Source organism: Anomaloglossus baeobatrachus, chromosome 1 (assembly GCF_048569485.1).
Source record: "Anomaloglossus baeobatrachus isolate aAnoBae1 chromosome 1, aAnoBae1.hap1, whole genome shotgun sequence".
Lineage (NCBI taxonomy): Eukaryota > Metazoa > Chordata > Amphibia > Anura > Aromobatidae > Anomaloglossus > Anomaloglossus baeobatrachus.
In genome coordinates this window covers 654696940-654712782 of record NC_134353.1, presented here as the reverse complement: position 1 = coordinate 654712782, position 15843 = coordinate 654696940, and the positions used below count along the sequence as shown (strand labels likewise).

General features: G+C 51.3%; 1 protein-coding gene across 1 annotated transcript in view; it reads left to right on the top strand.

The window, feature by feature from the left end:
- The window catches only part of POLE (DNA polymerase epsilon, catalytic subunit), a 239812-nt gene that overhangs the window by 210721 nt on the left and 13248 nt on the right, over positions 1-15843 (top strand). The window lies entirely within an intron of this gene.

The window sequence follows — 15843 nt, the reverse complement described above, 5'->3', positions numbered from 1 at the left end:
TAAAATAGAAGATACCATACCTCCCAACCGTCCCGGATTCTGTGGGACTGTTCCGGTTTGAGGGCTCTCTCCCGCAGTGCCACTGCTCATAGCTGTTGTCCTGGCTCCTCCCCTCAGTGAATAAATTAACTCAGTTCATTAAATTCTCATCGGCTCTGGTTTGCTGGGACTTGAACTCTACCAGTGAGCTACTGCCTCTATTGAAAGACAGATAGAGGGATAGATAGAGGGATAGATAGATAGATAGATGCATGATAGATAGAGGGATTAGATAGATGCATGATAGATAGAGGGATAGATAGATGCATGATAGCTAGAGGGATAGCTAGAGGGATAGCTAGAGGGATAGCTAGATGCATGATAGATAGAGGGATAGATAGATGCATGATAGATAGAGGGATAGATAGATGCATGATAGATAGAGGGATAGATAGATGGATAAACAGATAAACATATAGATACATGATAGATACATGATAAATACATGATAGAGGGAGGGATACATGATAGAGGGAGGGATACATGATAGAGGGAGGGATACATGATAGAGGGAGGGATACATGATAGAGGGAGGGATACATGATAGAGGGAGGGATACATGATAGAGGGAGGGATACATGATAGAGGGAGGGATACATGATAGAGGGAGGGATACATGATAGAGGGAGGGATACATGATAGAGGGAGGGATACATGATAGAGGGAGGGATACATGATAGAGGGAGGGATACATGATAGAGGGAGGGATACATGATAGAGGGAGGGATACATGATAGAGGGAGGGATACATGATAGAGGGAGGGATACATGATAGAGGGAGGGATACATGATAGAGGGAGGGATACATGATAGAGGGAGGGATACATGATAGAGGGAGGGATACATGATAGAGGGATACATGATAGAGGGATACATGATAGAGGGATACATGATAGAGGGATACATGATAGAGGGATACATGATAGAGGGATACATGATAGAGGGATACATGATAGAGGGATACATGATAGAGGGATACATGATACACAATAGATACATGATACATAATAGATACATGATAGATAGATATATATACATACACATGATAGATATATAGATACATGATAGATACATGATAGATATAGATACAGAGACATGATAGCTAGATAAAGACATGTTAGCTAGATAAATAGATACTGCATATTTCTTTGTCGCTCCATTGGGAGACCCAGACAATTGGGGTGTATAGCTTCTGCCTCCGGAGGCCACACAAAGTATTACACTTTAAAAAGTGTAACCCCTCCCCTCTGCCTATACACCCTCCCGTGCATCACGGGCTCCTCAGTTTTTAAGCTTTGTGTGGAAGGAGGCACACATCCATTCATGCTCCCATTTTAGTCAGCAGCAGCTGCTGATTTTATCGGCTGGAAGAAAAGAGGGCCCCCACAGGGCTCCCGGCATGCTCCCTTCTCACCCCACTAAGTCGGCGGTGCTGTTAAGGTTGAGGTACCCATTGCGGGTACAGAGGCTGGAGCCACATGCCGTTTTCCTTCACCATCCCTTAGAGGCTCTGGGTGAAGTAGGATCCTAACCGGTCATCCATTCACTGGGACCGGGCTCCCTCCGCAGCCCCTGAGGGAATCTGCCGGACAGGAGACTTTGTATCATCAGGGACAGGGCCCTGCATCTAAAGGTACTCTGTGTCCCCATGGGGACGGTGCATGGAGCGCTTGTCTCACAGACGCTGCAGCTGCTGCTGGTTTTGTGACGACCGGGACTTCCGCGCCGACCGCGCCTGTTTGTCGGCCGCAGTATTAAATTTAGTCCCCGGCTTCATGCGGCCTAGTACCATAACTCCCGCCCCCGGGCCTGCCAGTCAGGGGTAACGGCGGGACGGTCGACCTGACGGCAGTGAGGGCTGGAGCATACTTTAGGTTTCCTCCCCCCCTCACTGATCACTGTGGGGCACCAGATTCCCGCACTTTTCTAGTCGCCGCCCACGGCTCCCTCCTCCCCTGAGAGCTCCGGCAGCCAATTTTTACAACACATTCTGCAGGTGGAGGATTTCAGGAACGAGCCCTGCAGCTCTGGGAGACCCAAGGCAGGGAATCTGGTGGACACACACCGCTTTGGGCGGTCGGTAAGCCACACCGGTCACCCGGTGCTGGTCCCCCTAGGGTGCCGAAGTGTATATATATATATATATATATATATATATATATATATATATATATATATATATATATATATATTTTCTCTGTTCGGCCGAGTTGTTTTGCTTTTGGCAATATACCCTCAGTGATCACTCTCCTAGGAGACAACAGCATGTCGTCCACAAGGAGCAAGGACGCTAAGGCAAAGGGTTATTTTGCAACCTGTACCTCTTGTGCGGCTATGTTACCTGCAGGTTCCACCTACCCTCACTGTGAGCAATGCTCGGTCCCGCCTGCTTCCCCTGTCCAGGTGGCAGGGACAGAGTTTGCAGTTTTTGCTGAGAAACTCTGAGTCGCTTTCACAATCCATGGCTCAGTCTATGGACAAATGGTCTGCTAAGCTACTAGAAGCCTTGCAGTCCAGATCGGTCCTTACACAGGCCCCGGGCACTGTTGGATCATCACCTCCAGGCCCCTCTCGGTCTGCGCCGCAGGTGCTCTCGGGGTGGCCCCTAGGTCTCACGTGGTGGACTCCGGCACGGACCACAGTCCCAGACCGGCTAAGCGGGCTCGCTGGGAATATTCCCCGACTTCCTCACGCTGCTCGGGGTCTCAGCTTGAGGACTCTCTGGAGGATGAGGCGGAAGTCGCAGCTCAGGGCTCTGATCCTGACGTTGCTCTCAATCTTGATACACCTGAAGGGGACGCCATAGTAAATAACCTTATAGCGTCCATCAACCAGGTGCTAGATCTTTCTCCCCCAACTCCACCTATAGAGGAGTCGGCTTCGCAGCAGGAGAAACACCAGTTTAGGTTTCCCAAACGTACACGGAGTGCGTTTTTCGATCACTCTAACTTCAGAGATGCTGTCCAGAAGCACAGAGCTTTTCCGGACAAGCGCTTTACTAAGCGCCTTAATGACACACGTTACCCCTTCCCCTCTGACGTAGTTAAGGGTTGGGCTCAATGTCCCAAGGTGGATCCTCCAGTCTCTAGACTGGCGGCTAGATCTGTAGTATCAGTTGCAGATGGCTCATCGCTCAAGGATGCCACTGACAGGCAGATAGAGCTCCTGGTGAAATCCATCTATGAAGCCTCAGGCGCGTCTTGTGCCCCGGCCTTTGCAGCCGTGTGGGCACTCCAAGCTATCTCAGCTTGTCTGTCTGAGATTAATGCGGTCACACGTACCTCTGCTCCGCAAGTTGCGTCTTTGACTTCTCAGGCGTCTGCTTTTTCGTCCTACGCCATGAACGCCGTCCTGGACTCTGCTAGCCGTACAGCGGTAGCATCCGCTAATTCGGTGGCAGTCCGCAGGGCCATGTGGCTACGCAAATGGAAGGCAGACTCTGCTTCCAAGAAGTTTTTAACCGGTTTGCCGTTTTCTGGCGACCGATTGTTTGGCGAGCGATTGGATGAAATTATTAAGGAATCCAAGGGAAAGGACTCGTCCTTACCCCAGTCCAAACCGAAGAGACCTCAGCTACGGATGTCTCACGGTTACAGGATAGAGTTCAGCTCTCGTCCTCCGACTCGTTTCTTCAGAACATCTCCGCCCCCATAGGGCCGGCGCACTTTTTCAGGGCGTCCTGAAGTCAGAGGGAGTGGTGATTCCCGTCCCCCCTCAGGAACATGGTCACGGTTTCTACTCCAGCTTGTTCGTGGTGCCAAAGAGGGACGGATCATTCCGTCCCGTTCTGGACCTCAAACTGCTCAACAGGCATGTGAGCACCAGAAGGTTTTGGATGGAATCTCTCCGCTCGGTCATCGCTTCGATGTCACAAGGAGACTTCCTAGCATCAATCGACATCAAGGATGCTTATCTCCATGTGCCGTTCGCACCCGAGCATCAACGCTTCCTGCGTTTCGCCATCGGGGACGAACACCTTCAGTTCATGGCACTGCCTTTCGGCCTGGCGACAGCCCCACGGGTCTTCACCAAGGTCATGGCATCCGTTGTGGCGGCCCTACACTCTCAGGGCCACTCGGTGATCCCTTACTTAGACGATCTAGTCAGGGCACCCTCCCGGGTGGCGTGTCAACACAGCCTGACCGTCGCTCTGGAGACTCTCCAGCGGTTCGGGTGGATCATCAATTTCCCAAAGTCCAAGTTGACACCGACCCAATCACTGACTTACCTCGGGATGGAGTTTCCTACTCTCTCAGCGATAGTCAAGCTACCGCTGGACAAACAGCTTTCGCTGCAGACAGGGGCGCAATCTCTTCTTCGGGGCCAGTCACACCCCTTGAGGCGCCTCATGCACTTCCTGGGGAAGATGGTGGCAGCAATGGAGGCAGTCCCCTCCACCATCTCCGCAGTTCACATCCCGGGCGTAGAAAACTGGGAAGCAGACTTTCTCAGTCGTCAGGGCATGGATGCGGGGGAATGGTCTCTTCACCCAGACGTGTTTCGAGAGATCTGTCGCCGCTGGGGAACGCCGGACGTCGATCTCATGGCGTCACGGCACAACAACAAAGTCCCGGCATTCATGGCACGGTCTCAAGATCACAGAGCTCTGGCGGCGGACGCATTAGTTCAGGATTGGTCGCAGTTTCGACTGCCTTATGTGTTTCCTCCTCTGGCGATGCTGCCCAGAGTGTTACGCAAGATCAGGTCCGACTGCCGTCGCACCATTCTCGTCGCTCCAGATTGGCCGAGGCGGTCGTGGTACCCGGATCTGTGGCATCTCAAGGTGGGTCAACCGTGGGCGCTTCCAGACCGCTCAGACTTGCTGTCACAAGGGCCGTTTTTCCATCTGAATTTTGTGGCCCTCAACCTGACAGTGTGGCCATTGAGTCCTGGCTCCTAGCGTCCTCAGGGTTATCTCAAGATGTCATTGCCACCATGAGACAGGCCAGGAAACCAACGTCCGCCAAGATCTATCACAGGTCTTGGAGGATCTTCTTATCCTGGTGCTCTGATAATGGTTTTGCTCCCTGGCCTTTTGCCTTACCCACTTTTCTTTCATTCCTTCAATCCGGAATGGACAAGGGTTTGTCTCTCGGCTCTCTCAAGGGACAAGTATCGGCGCTATCCGTATTTTTTCAAGAGCGTCTAGCCAGGCTTCCGCAGGTCCGCAAGTTCCTGCAGGGAGTTTGCCACATAGTCCCACCTTACAAGCGTCCGCTGGAACCCTGGGCCCTTAACAAGGTGCTAACGGCTCTTCAGAAACCACCTTTCGAGCCGCTGCGGGATATCTCTTTATCACGTCTTTCACAGAAGGTGGCATTTCTAGTGGCAGTTACATCGCTCCGTAGAGTGTCGGAGCTGGCCGCGCTGTCATGCAAAGCCCCCTTCCTGGTTTTTCACCAGGATAAGGTGGTTCTGCGTCCTGTTCCGGAATTTCTCCCTAAGGTGGTATCTCCTTTTCATCTCAATCAGGATATCTCCTTACCTTCATTTTGCCCTAATCCGGTTCACCAATGTGAAAAGGATTTGCACTCATTAGATCTGGTGAGAGCACTCCGGTTCTACGTGGCTCGCACGGCGCCCCTGCGCCGTTCTGATGCGCTCTTTGTCCTTGTCGCTGGCCAGCGTAAGGGTTCGCAGGCTTCCAAGTCAACCTTGGCTCGGTGGATCAAGGAACCGATTCTTGAAGCCTACCGTTCTTCTGGGCTTCCGCTTCCTTTGGGGCTGAAAGCCCATTCTACCAGAGCTGTGGGTGCGTCCTGGGCATTGCGGCACCGGGCTACGGCTCAGCAGGTGTGTCAGGCAGCTACCTGGTCTAGTCTGCACACTTTCACGAAACACTATCAGGTGCATACCTATGCTTCGGCAGACGCCAGTCTAGGTAGGCGAGTCCTTCAGGCGGCGGTTGCCCACCTGTAAGAGGGGGCCGTTTCGGCTCTTTTTATTGAGGTATTCTTTTACCCACCCAGGGACTCCTTCTGGACTGAAGGCCCATTCTACCAGAGCCGTGGGTGCGTCCTGGGCATTACGGCATCAGGCTACGGCTCAGCAGGTGTGCCAGGCGGCTACCTGGTCGAGTCTGCACACTTTTACCAAGCATTATCAGGTGCATACCTACGCTTCGGCGGATGCCAGCCTAGGTAGACAAGTCCTGCAGGCGGCGGTGGCCCACCTGTAAGAAAGGGCTGCCTGACAGCCCGATCACGAGGTATTCTTTTACCCACCCAGGGACTGCTTTTGGACGTCCCAATTGTCTGGGTCTCCCAATGGAGCGACAAAGAAGAAGGGAATTTTGTTTACTTACCGTAAATTCCTTTTCTTCTAGCTCCTATTGGGAGACCCAGCACCCGCCCCTGTTCCCTTCGGGCTGTTTGTTCTTCTGTGTACACATGTTGTTCATGTTGAATCGTTTCTTTTGGTTCATGGTTTTCAGTTCTCCGAACATCCTTCGGATTGAATTTACCTTAGACCAATTTATAAGTTTCCTCCTTCCTGCTTTTGCACCAAAACTGAGGAGCCCGTGATGCATGGGAGGGTGTATAGGCAGAGGGGAGGGGTTACACTTTTTAAAGTGTAATACTTTGTGTGGCCTCCAGAGGCAGAAGCTATACACCCCAATTGTCTGGGTCTCCCAATAGGAGCTAGAAGAAAAGGAATTTACGGTAAGTAAACAAAATTCCCTTCTTTTGTAGGTGAAGAAAAAGTCAGATTCATTTGTTCCCATAAAACTACTATAAAGAAATGAGGAAAAAAATACAAAAATATATAAAAAATATTTCTTTATTTCCCCCCTCTTGGATTCAAACCTGCAACTTTCAAATATGTGTTCAGCAGCCGTTAGCTGTTGAGCCACTAGGAATGATGATGTCAGAGGGAAGATTTTAAATAGATGAACCTACAATGCTGCCTCTTACACAGTAGATTACACAGGAAAAAGAGCTGCATTATACAGAGCAGCATCTCTATCTCCTGTATTCTGGAGGGAGAGGAAAAGAGGGGTTTCTCTGACGCCTCATTGGGGGACACAGGACCATGGGTGTTATGCTGCCTATCCATAGGAGGACACTAAGTAGATGCAAAAGCATAGCTCATCCTCTGCAGTATACACCCCCTGGCCGGGCCAGGCAACCTCAGTTTTAGCTTAGTGTCTGTAGGAGGCACTTCCTTTCAAGGTTTGTTATTTTTTGAGGGCGACTGTTTCCTTTTGGGACCGATCTCCCTTTATCATCAACGGGCGGGAACGTGGAGTGTCGCCTCCACGTACCCCCTCCTGCGACGCTGGATCCTGGGCTAGACGACGGGTTCCACAGACACCGATTTCCAAAAGCCCAGGGTAGAGGCCTGTGCCTCTATAGCCCAATTCCTCAGCCCCTCTTTGCAGGCTCTGAGTTGAATATGGCACCAATTCCTTAGCCCCTCTTTGCAGGCTCTGAGTTGAATATGGCACCGGTGTGACCGGACACAGCAAGCTGACTCTGCTATTTTCACTGCCTGGTCTGAAGCAGTGTTTTAAGGTGAGATCCCCCCTGACTGGTTTCCCAGACAAAGGGAGATAAGACGCTGCAGGGAAGGCTCCCAGCACATTTAAAGTATTTATTATGAGAAAGTCCCTTGCTGAGTGCAAGGAGGAGAGCCCCAAGGATCCTGCACACACAGTGTTAACTTTTCTCTAGCTTGCTGGCTGGAGGAGGGGGAAAGTCACTCCTGTTTGCAGAAAGTCCTGCAGATAATTTCCCGGTGGCAGGGGGAGGGCCCAGGGCTCAGGGACTCACGCTGTTTATTTGCTCTGTTTATTTGCTCTAGCAGAAAAGCCAGCTGATAACCACCAGTGACAAGCTGTGTGCTGACTGGAGGGAGAGGGAGGAAAACTATCAGAAGCTCCTTTCCCGCCGTTTTTTACTACCCACAGCAGGGGGGGGCACACTGACTTCATCTTCGCGCTCTTTTAGCGCTAAGCCCCGCCCCCCCACGGCCGCGATGAACCCCGCTGCCGCGATAAGCCCCGCCCCCCAGGGAAGCGTGCGAAGATCTCCATAGAGCTTAATCCTTCCTGAGGACCGGGTCATCGGCTGATTCTGGTGAGGTGCTTGCTTCACTTGTAGCTCTGCTGAGCATTGCTCCCCCTCCTGGCATACTCCTATTAGGAACATGCAGAATTCTAAGGGCACTAAGAGTGCTAAGGCCCACATAGTCTATTATTCAGCCTGCACTGCCTGCCACGCTGAGCTACCACGTAAACACACCTCTTCTCTCTGTGAGTCCTGTGCCCCTATAGCCCCCCAAGACTCCCCTGCCACCACCGCCGCAACCGTCAGCCCAGAGCCTAGGGCTCCCAGCCCACCGGAATGGGCACAGTTTCTGTCCCAATCCATGGAAAAACTGTCACAGAACCTGGTTCTGGCTATGCAATGTCGTCCTCCACACCCTTCTGGGCCCCTGGACGGAACGCAGCCCAAGGATACCCCTATGGAGGATCCTTCTGAGGTAATCCGGGCACATGCTTCACCGGTTGCAGGGATCAGGAAAAGAGCACACGGCCGGGTGTCTCCAGCGGGCTCTCCCTCGGGAGCACACAGGGCAGGCTCTCCTACACGCTCCACGGCTTCTGAAGAGCTGGAGGACGGAGAATGCTGTTTATACCAAGAGGATTCCTTGGTTTCAGCCTCCCCAGATGATCAAACTGCAATAGACTCCCTTATAGCAGCAATCAACCAAAACTCTGCATGTGGAGGATCCCCCATCCACTACCACTGTCCATGTGGTCTCCTTTAAGAGGGCAAGGAAACCCCAAAAGGTTTTCGCTGATCACCCAGAGTTTCAGGATATCCTCACAAATCAAAGGGAGAAGCCTGACAGGCGCTTCGGTAACCGAAAACTCATGGAGTCCCGGTACCCTTTTGCCTCACCTGCCCCTAAGGGCAGGGCCGATCCGCCCTCGGTCGACCCCCCGGTCTCCCGCCTTACCACAAAGACGCTCCTGTCTTTACCCGATGGTTCCTCCATCAAGGACCCGACAGACAGGTGGAGCACCTCGCCCGCTCTGCTTTTGAGGCTGCGGGTTCCTCCCTCTCGCCCTCCTTTGCCTCTGTGTGGGTCGCAAAGGCAATCTCGGTCTGGGCAGAATCACTTAACACTTCGCTTGATGAATCCCAGTTCACTCATACCTTCACAGAGGTAACTGCTCAAATTGCCGCTGCGGTGGAGAACCTCATCCAGGCCTCCATGGACGCTGCTACCTGCGCAGCGTTTGCCGCCTCAAATACCATAGCCATCCGTAGAGCTCTCTGGCTCCGACAATGGCGAGCGGACTCTGCTTCCAAGAAGTCTCTCACGGGCCTTCCCTTTTTTCCAGACCGATTGTTTGGCGAACGTCTGGACAAGCTCATTTCTGACGCCACGGGAGGAAAGAGTACCTCCTTCCCCCAGCTGAAGTCCAGGACGTCCTTCACCAGACGTCCACAGTTCTCGTTCCGCTCCTTTCGGAACTCATTTGGTTGGTCGACATCCCGTGCTGTCCCTGCCACCAGCCGCGGACTACGCAGGGACCGACCTTCTCAGCTCTCCCCGAAACCCACTTCATCATGGCAGCCTAGACCGAAACAGTCCAGGACTAGGGAGACTCGTCCACGACGTTTTCCCCCCCTCATGACTCCTTTGGCGCCCCGGAAGACACACTCATTGTAGGAGGTCGACTGCGGCTCTTTCAATACATCTGGGCTGCCGCCTCAGACGACAAATGGGTGCGAGACCTTGTGTCTTCCGGTTACCACATAGAATTTTGGACCCGACCCCCGAGTCGGTTCTTTCTTTCAAACCCCCCAAAGACTCAAACGACTCGAAGCTTTTTTCTCAGCAATCCATTCGCTCCAAACAGCAGGAGTGATAATACCTGTCCCAGACGACGAGAAGTTCAGGGGTTTTTATTCCAACCTCTTTGTGGTCCCCAAAAAGGATGGGTCAGTTCGACCCATCCTGGACCTCAAACACCTAAACAAACATGTGCACGTACGGAGATTCAGAATGGAGTCCCTAAGGTCCATTATTGCATCCATGGTCGAAGGGGAATTCCTCGCCTCCATAGACATCAAGGACGCGTACCTGCACATACCTATCGCTTCGTAATTCAGGACTCCCACTTTCATTTCGTAGCTCTACCCTTCGGCCTTGCCACCGCACCAAGGGTCTTCACCAAAGTCATGGCAGCCGGCCTGAGCGTCCTTCACGCCAGGGGAGTAGTCGTTCTCCCTTACTTGGACGACCTCCTTATCAAGGCCCCCTCCTTCCGTGACTGCTCAACCAGCGTACAGATCACTGTGGACACCCTATCCCGCTTAGGGTGGCTAGTGAATCTGGACAAATCATCCCCTATCCCATCACGATCCATCACCTTCCTGGGCATGTCCCTGGACACCCGTCGGGGCTTGATCCTTCTCCCTCAGGACAAGGCGATCGCTCTTCAACGAGCGGTACGCTGCCTTCTGCGTCCTCCATCTCGCTCTATTCGATTCAGCATGAAAGTGCTCAGCAGGATGGTGGCAGTTATGGAAGCAGTACCCTTTGATCAACTGCACCTCCGCCCACTGCAGCTAGCCCTTCTAGCGGCCTGGGACAAGAGCCCCTTCTCCTTGGACAGACATCTTCACCTGACGCCTTCAGTCAGGTACGCACTCCGCTGGTGGCTTCGGTCCTCATCCCTATCGAAGGGGGAGATCTTTTCTCCCAGTGAACTGGCTGGTCCTGACCACGGACGCCAGCCTCCTAGGCTGGGGAGCCGTGTACCAGCACCACACTGCTCAAGGACGTTGGACGCCCCAGGAGTCTTTCCTACCCATAAACATCCTGGAACTCCGCGCGATGTTCCTCGCGCTCAGAGCGTTCTGCCCTCTGCTAACGGGTCGTCAGATTCGAGTCCAATCGGACAATGCGACAGCTGTAGCCTATATCAATCGGCAGGGGGGCACCCGCAGCAAAGCGGCTTATCTCGAGGCCCACAAGATCCTCAGCTGGGCCGAATCGTCGGGATCGGTGATATCAGCGGTACACATACCGGGGGTAGAGAACTGGGCAGCAGACTTTCTAAGTCGCCAAGGCCTGGCTGCCGGAGAATGGTCTCTCCACCCAGATGTGTTTCTACACATCTGCACTCGCTGGGGCACACCAGACGTGGACCTAATGGCCTCAAGGTTGAATGCAAAGGTACCCGCGTTCATAGCCAGGTCACGCGACCCGCAGTCCATCGGTGCGGATGCTCTAGTCTGCGCCTGGGACCAATTCCGCCTGCCTTACATATTTCCACCAATACCCCAGCTGCCGCGGGTAGTCAGGAAGATCAAGGCAGAGGGAGTCCCGGTGATACTGATAGCACCGGACTGGCCCAGGCGCGCCTGGTACGCCGAATTAGTACAAATGCTCACAGACGCACCGTGGCGCCTTCTAGACATCCCAGACTTGCTGACCCAAGGGCCCATTTCCCATCAGAACTCCAGAGCCCTGAAGCTGACGGCATGACCATTGAGACCTGGATATTAACAAGAGCGGGATTCTCCCCCGCGGTTATTTCCACCATGATCAGCGCCCGAAAGCCTGCTTCATCCCGCATTTACCACTGTACGTGGAAAATCTTCCTTTCATGGTGCAGGAAAACTAACGTCCAGCCAATGCTTCTGGCCATCCCCAGAATTCTCGACTTTCTACAGTCTGGCTTGCAAGCGGGGTTGGCTCTCAGTTCCCTTAAAGGGCAGGTCTCAGCGCTCTCAATCTTCTACCAATGCCGCCTGGCTCAAAAACTGCAAGTCAAGACCTTCCTACAGGGCGTTTCCCATCTAATTCCCCGTACAAACGGCCGCTGGAACCATGGGACCTCATCCTCGTTCTGGACAGTCTCCTGATGTCTCCCTTTGAACCCCTCAAGGAATCCTGCCTTGCTCTTCTGCCCTGGAAGGTAACATTCCTGGTGGCAATTACGTCCATCAGACGGGTTTCGGAGCTAGCAGCACTCTCTTGCAGGACAAGGTGGTTCTGCGCCCCCTTCCCGATTTCCTTCCAAAGGTTCTTACCCCGTTTCATTTGAACGAGGACATTGTTCTGCCTTCCTTTTGTCCACACCCGGTTCATAGGGTGGAAAGGTCTCTGCATTCGTTAGACCTCGTCAGAGCTCTCAGATATTACATATCCAGGACAGCCCCCTTTAGGAAAACGGACTCTTTGTTCGTCATTCCTGAGGGGCCTAAGAAGGGACAGGCAGCTTCAAAGGCGACTCTGGCTCGCTGGATTCGCTCTGCGATCCAGGAAGTCTACCGCTTGCAACTCAAGCCCATTCCTAGTGGGCTGCGGGCTCATTCCATGCGAGCAGTCGGCGCCTCGTGGGCCATTCGGCATCAGGCTCCAGTGGAACAGGTGTGTAAGGCTGCGACCTGGTCTAGCCTACATACGTTTTCAAAGCATTACAGAGTCCATACCCAGGTTTCAACTGAGGCAAATCTGGGTAGGAAAATTCTGCAAACGGCAGTAGAGCACCTCTCTCAGTTGGCGCTCCAGGCTGTCTGGGACTGGTTCCTAGTCCTTGGGTTGTGTTGTCTTCTTTTATGTTTCCCACCCATGGACTGCTTTAGGACGTCCCATGGTCCTGTGTCCCCCAATGAGGCGTCAGAGAAAAACGGATTTTTGTGTACTCGCCGTAAAATCGTTTTCTCTTAGCCATCATTGGGGGACACAGCACCCACCCTGTTGCCCTGTTGGGCCTTGGTTCTCTCAGTACCTTATTTGGGTATGACTCTTTTTTTTTTCTCATGTTCCTCTGTCGAGAAGTTTTTACTGTTTTTTTTCTCCTACTGCTTGTCTACTAGAACTGAGGTTGCCTGGCCCGGCCAGGGTGTGTATACTGCAGAGGAGGAGCTATGCTTTTGCATCTACTTGGTGTCCTTTTTTGGATAGGCAGCATAACACCCATGGTCATGTGTCCCCCAATGATGGCTAAGAGAAAACGATTTTACGGTGAGTACACAAAAATTTGTTGTTTTTTTTTCTTTTAATAAAATTACTAAAAATAATTAAAAAAAAATTAGAATATAATTTTGATTGCACTTATTTATAAAATAATAAACATCACAAATCATAAAATATTTGGTGTCCCTGTAATCGTAACAACCCGAACAACCTAGTGATCAGATTATTTATGGGGATCGGAAAATGGTGTAAAAAAAAAAAGGCACAATTTATTATTTTTTTTTATTAAAACCCATAAATGTATCGCTGAGGCAGTGTTCACACATAGCGTAAATGCTGCGTTTTTTTCTGCAGGTGTCTGCACCACGAGCGCAATAGCAATCTCCTCTGATTATTGCGTGTTTGCGGTATTTTTTATGCATTGTCCCCTTATTTGATACATGATTGTTGCAGATGTGAATCCTGAAGCTTTTAAAAAAAAAAAAAAACAAAACAAAAACAAAACCACGCAGTTTAGCAGCATCTTTAGACACACCAGGGGCGGAGATTTCATGATGTCACATCCACTCTGGTTGGACATTTAGTCCATGTTCACATGTAACGTAAATGCTTCATTTTCTTCTGCTGTTTTTTTTTGTTTTTTTTTTTTTTTTTTTTTGCACATAAATTCTGGTTTAATTGTCCATGCAAAGTGGATGTGATTCCATGAAAATCTGCGGTTTTGGTGCTTTTTTTTTTTTCCCTTTAGAGATTTCTATGTGGAGCTTAATAAAATGCAATCTAAAAAACTTTTCTGGACTATAAAAGCACTTAAAAACGCAGATTCACATCTGAACCAAAAACGCATTAAATAATGGAGAAAAGGCATAAAACTACAGCAAAATGGAATAATCAGAGAAGATCATTATTTGTAGTTTGGTGCAGACAGCGTCAGAAACAAAAAACACAGAACTTATGCAACGTGTGAACACTGCTTTATAGTCACAAATAAGCAACGTCCTATAGTGACGCTTATATAAATACCGTATTTTTCGTTTTATAAGACGCACCGGATTATAAGACGCACCCTAAATTTGGAGGGAAAAAAAGGTAAAAAAAATATGGGGTTCGTTTATAATCTGGTGGTATCTTACCAAGGAAGGGGGCCTGCAGAGGAGCGGGGGTCACAGGAGGCAGGGGCAATACTGGAGTACTGCAAGTAGTATAGAGGGGGGCCCAGATACTCACTGCGGGCGCTGCTCTGTGCGGGGCCGGAGACGTCGCTCTGCTCTGTCCGGGGCCGGTGTCGCTCTGCTCTGTGCGGGGCCTGGAGACGCCACTCTGCTCTGTGCGGGGCCTGGAGACTCCGCTCTGCTCTGTGCGGGGCCTGGAGACTCCGCTCTGCTCTGTGCGGGGCCTGGAGACTCCGCTCTGCTCTGTGCGGGGCCTGGAGACGCCGCTCTGCTCTGTGCGGGGCCTGGAGACGCCGCTCTGCTCTGTGCGGGGCCTGGAAACGCCGCTCTGCTCTGTGCGGGGCCTGGAGACTCCGCTCTGCTCTGTGCGGGGTCGGTGTCGCTCTGCTCTGTGTAGGGCTGGTGATGGAGCAGCCGAGCAGAACGGAGCAGCTGTGCACAGAGCAACCGAGCAGGACAGAGCAGCCGTGGACAGAGCAGCCGTGCACAGAGCAGCCGAGCAGGACGGAGCAGCCATGCACGGAGCAGCTGTGCACAGAGCAGCCGAGCAGGACGGAGCAGCCGTGCACAGAGCAGCCGAGCAGGACAGAGCAGCCATGCACAGAGCAGAACGGAGCGGCTCCAAACAGAACAGAGCGGCGCGGCCCGATCCAGAACAGCGTCGCATAGAGCAGCAGCGCCATCAGCACAGTGCACTACTCTGTGCATCTCCTTGCCTCCTTTGACCCCTCTGCATAGACCAGCAGCGCCGTCAGCACAGTGCACTGCTCGGAGCATCTCCTTGCCTCCTTTGACCCCTTTGCACAAACCCCTGCTAAGCTACAGTCAGATTTTAAGACGCACCCCTCATTTTCCTCCCAAAGGTTTGGGAGGAAAAGTGCTTCTTTTATAATCCGAAAAATACGGTATAAGAAAATTCTGGCTGCTATGACTATGAATGAACAGTCCAGGGCATCTGCTGAATGACCCTTACTGTGAAATGGATGTAGCTAGTGGCGTGGTCAAAATTTGCGCACACCGCAGAGTTTTTCCCTCTTTTCTTTCTTCAAAAGTTGGGAAGTATGGAAGATACAGAAGTTTCAGATCTTGTATAAATGGCGGAAAGTGTGTTCTACATGTCCTGGAAGCTTTGTGTATGAAGTGCAGATAATAGATAGAAGTGGTTTTCTAGTCGCCATGTTTCTGTTATCGGTTACTCCCCTTCCTCTTGTGGTTTTGGGTTTATACTTTTGCTCATGAATACAGATGATTTATTATGCTCACATAGTAAAACCGAAAAAGAAGCTTTAGTAATGAGAAATGTACTTACATTCTCGCTAGCACACAGCTGGTTATTAGTTGAGAAATCTCGCGAAATGTGGTAAGGAAAAAACGTTTTTATTTTTAAATATGTTACATGCTTAAAGGGGTTTTCCCATGAACATATTTAATTTATAGTTGATCAATGCGATCTTCGAATAATAATAAATTCTACAGTTGAATGCGTTGTAAAAAAATATGTTCCTGTGCAGAGATAATCTACCGTGTTCTTCCAAAAATAAGACACTGTCTTATACTGTTTTTGCCCCCCAAAAAAGCACTACGGCTTATTTTTGGAGGAGGTCTTATTCTTCGAGAAACATGGTTGGGGGTAAGTTTACCACTCAAAAAGCAGACCCCCCCCCACTTCCCAGGAGACTCATACTTA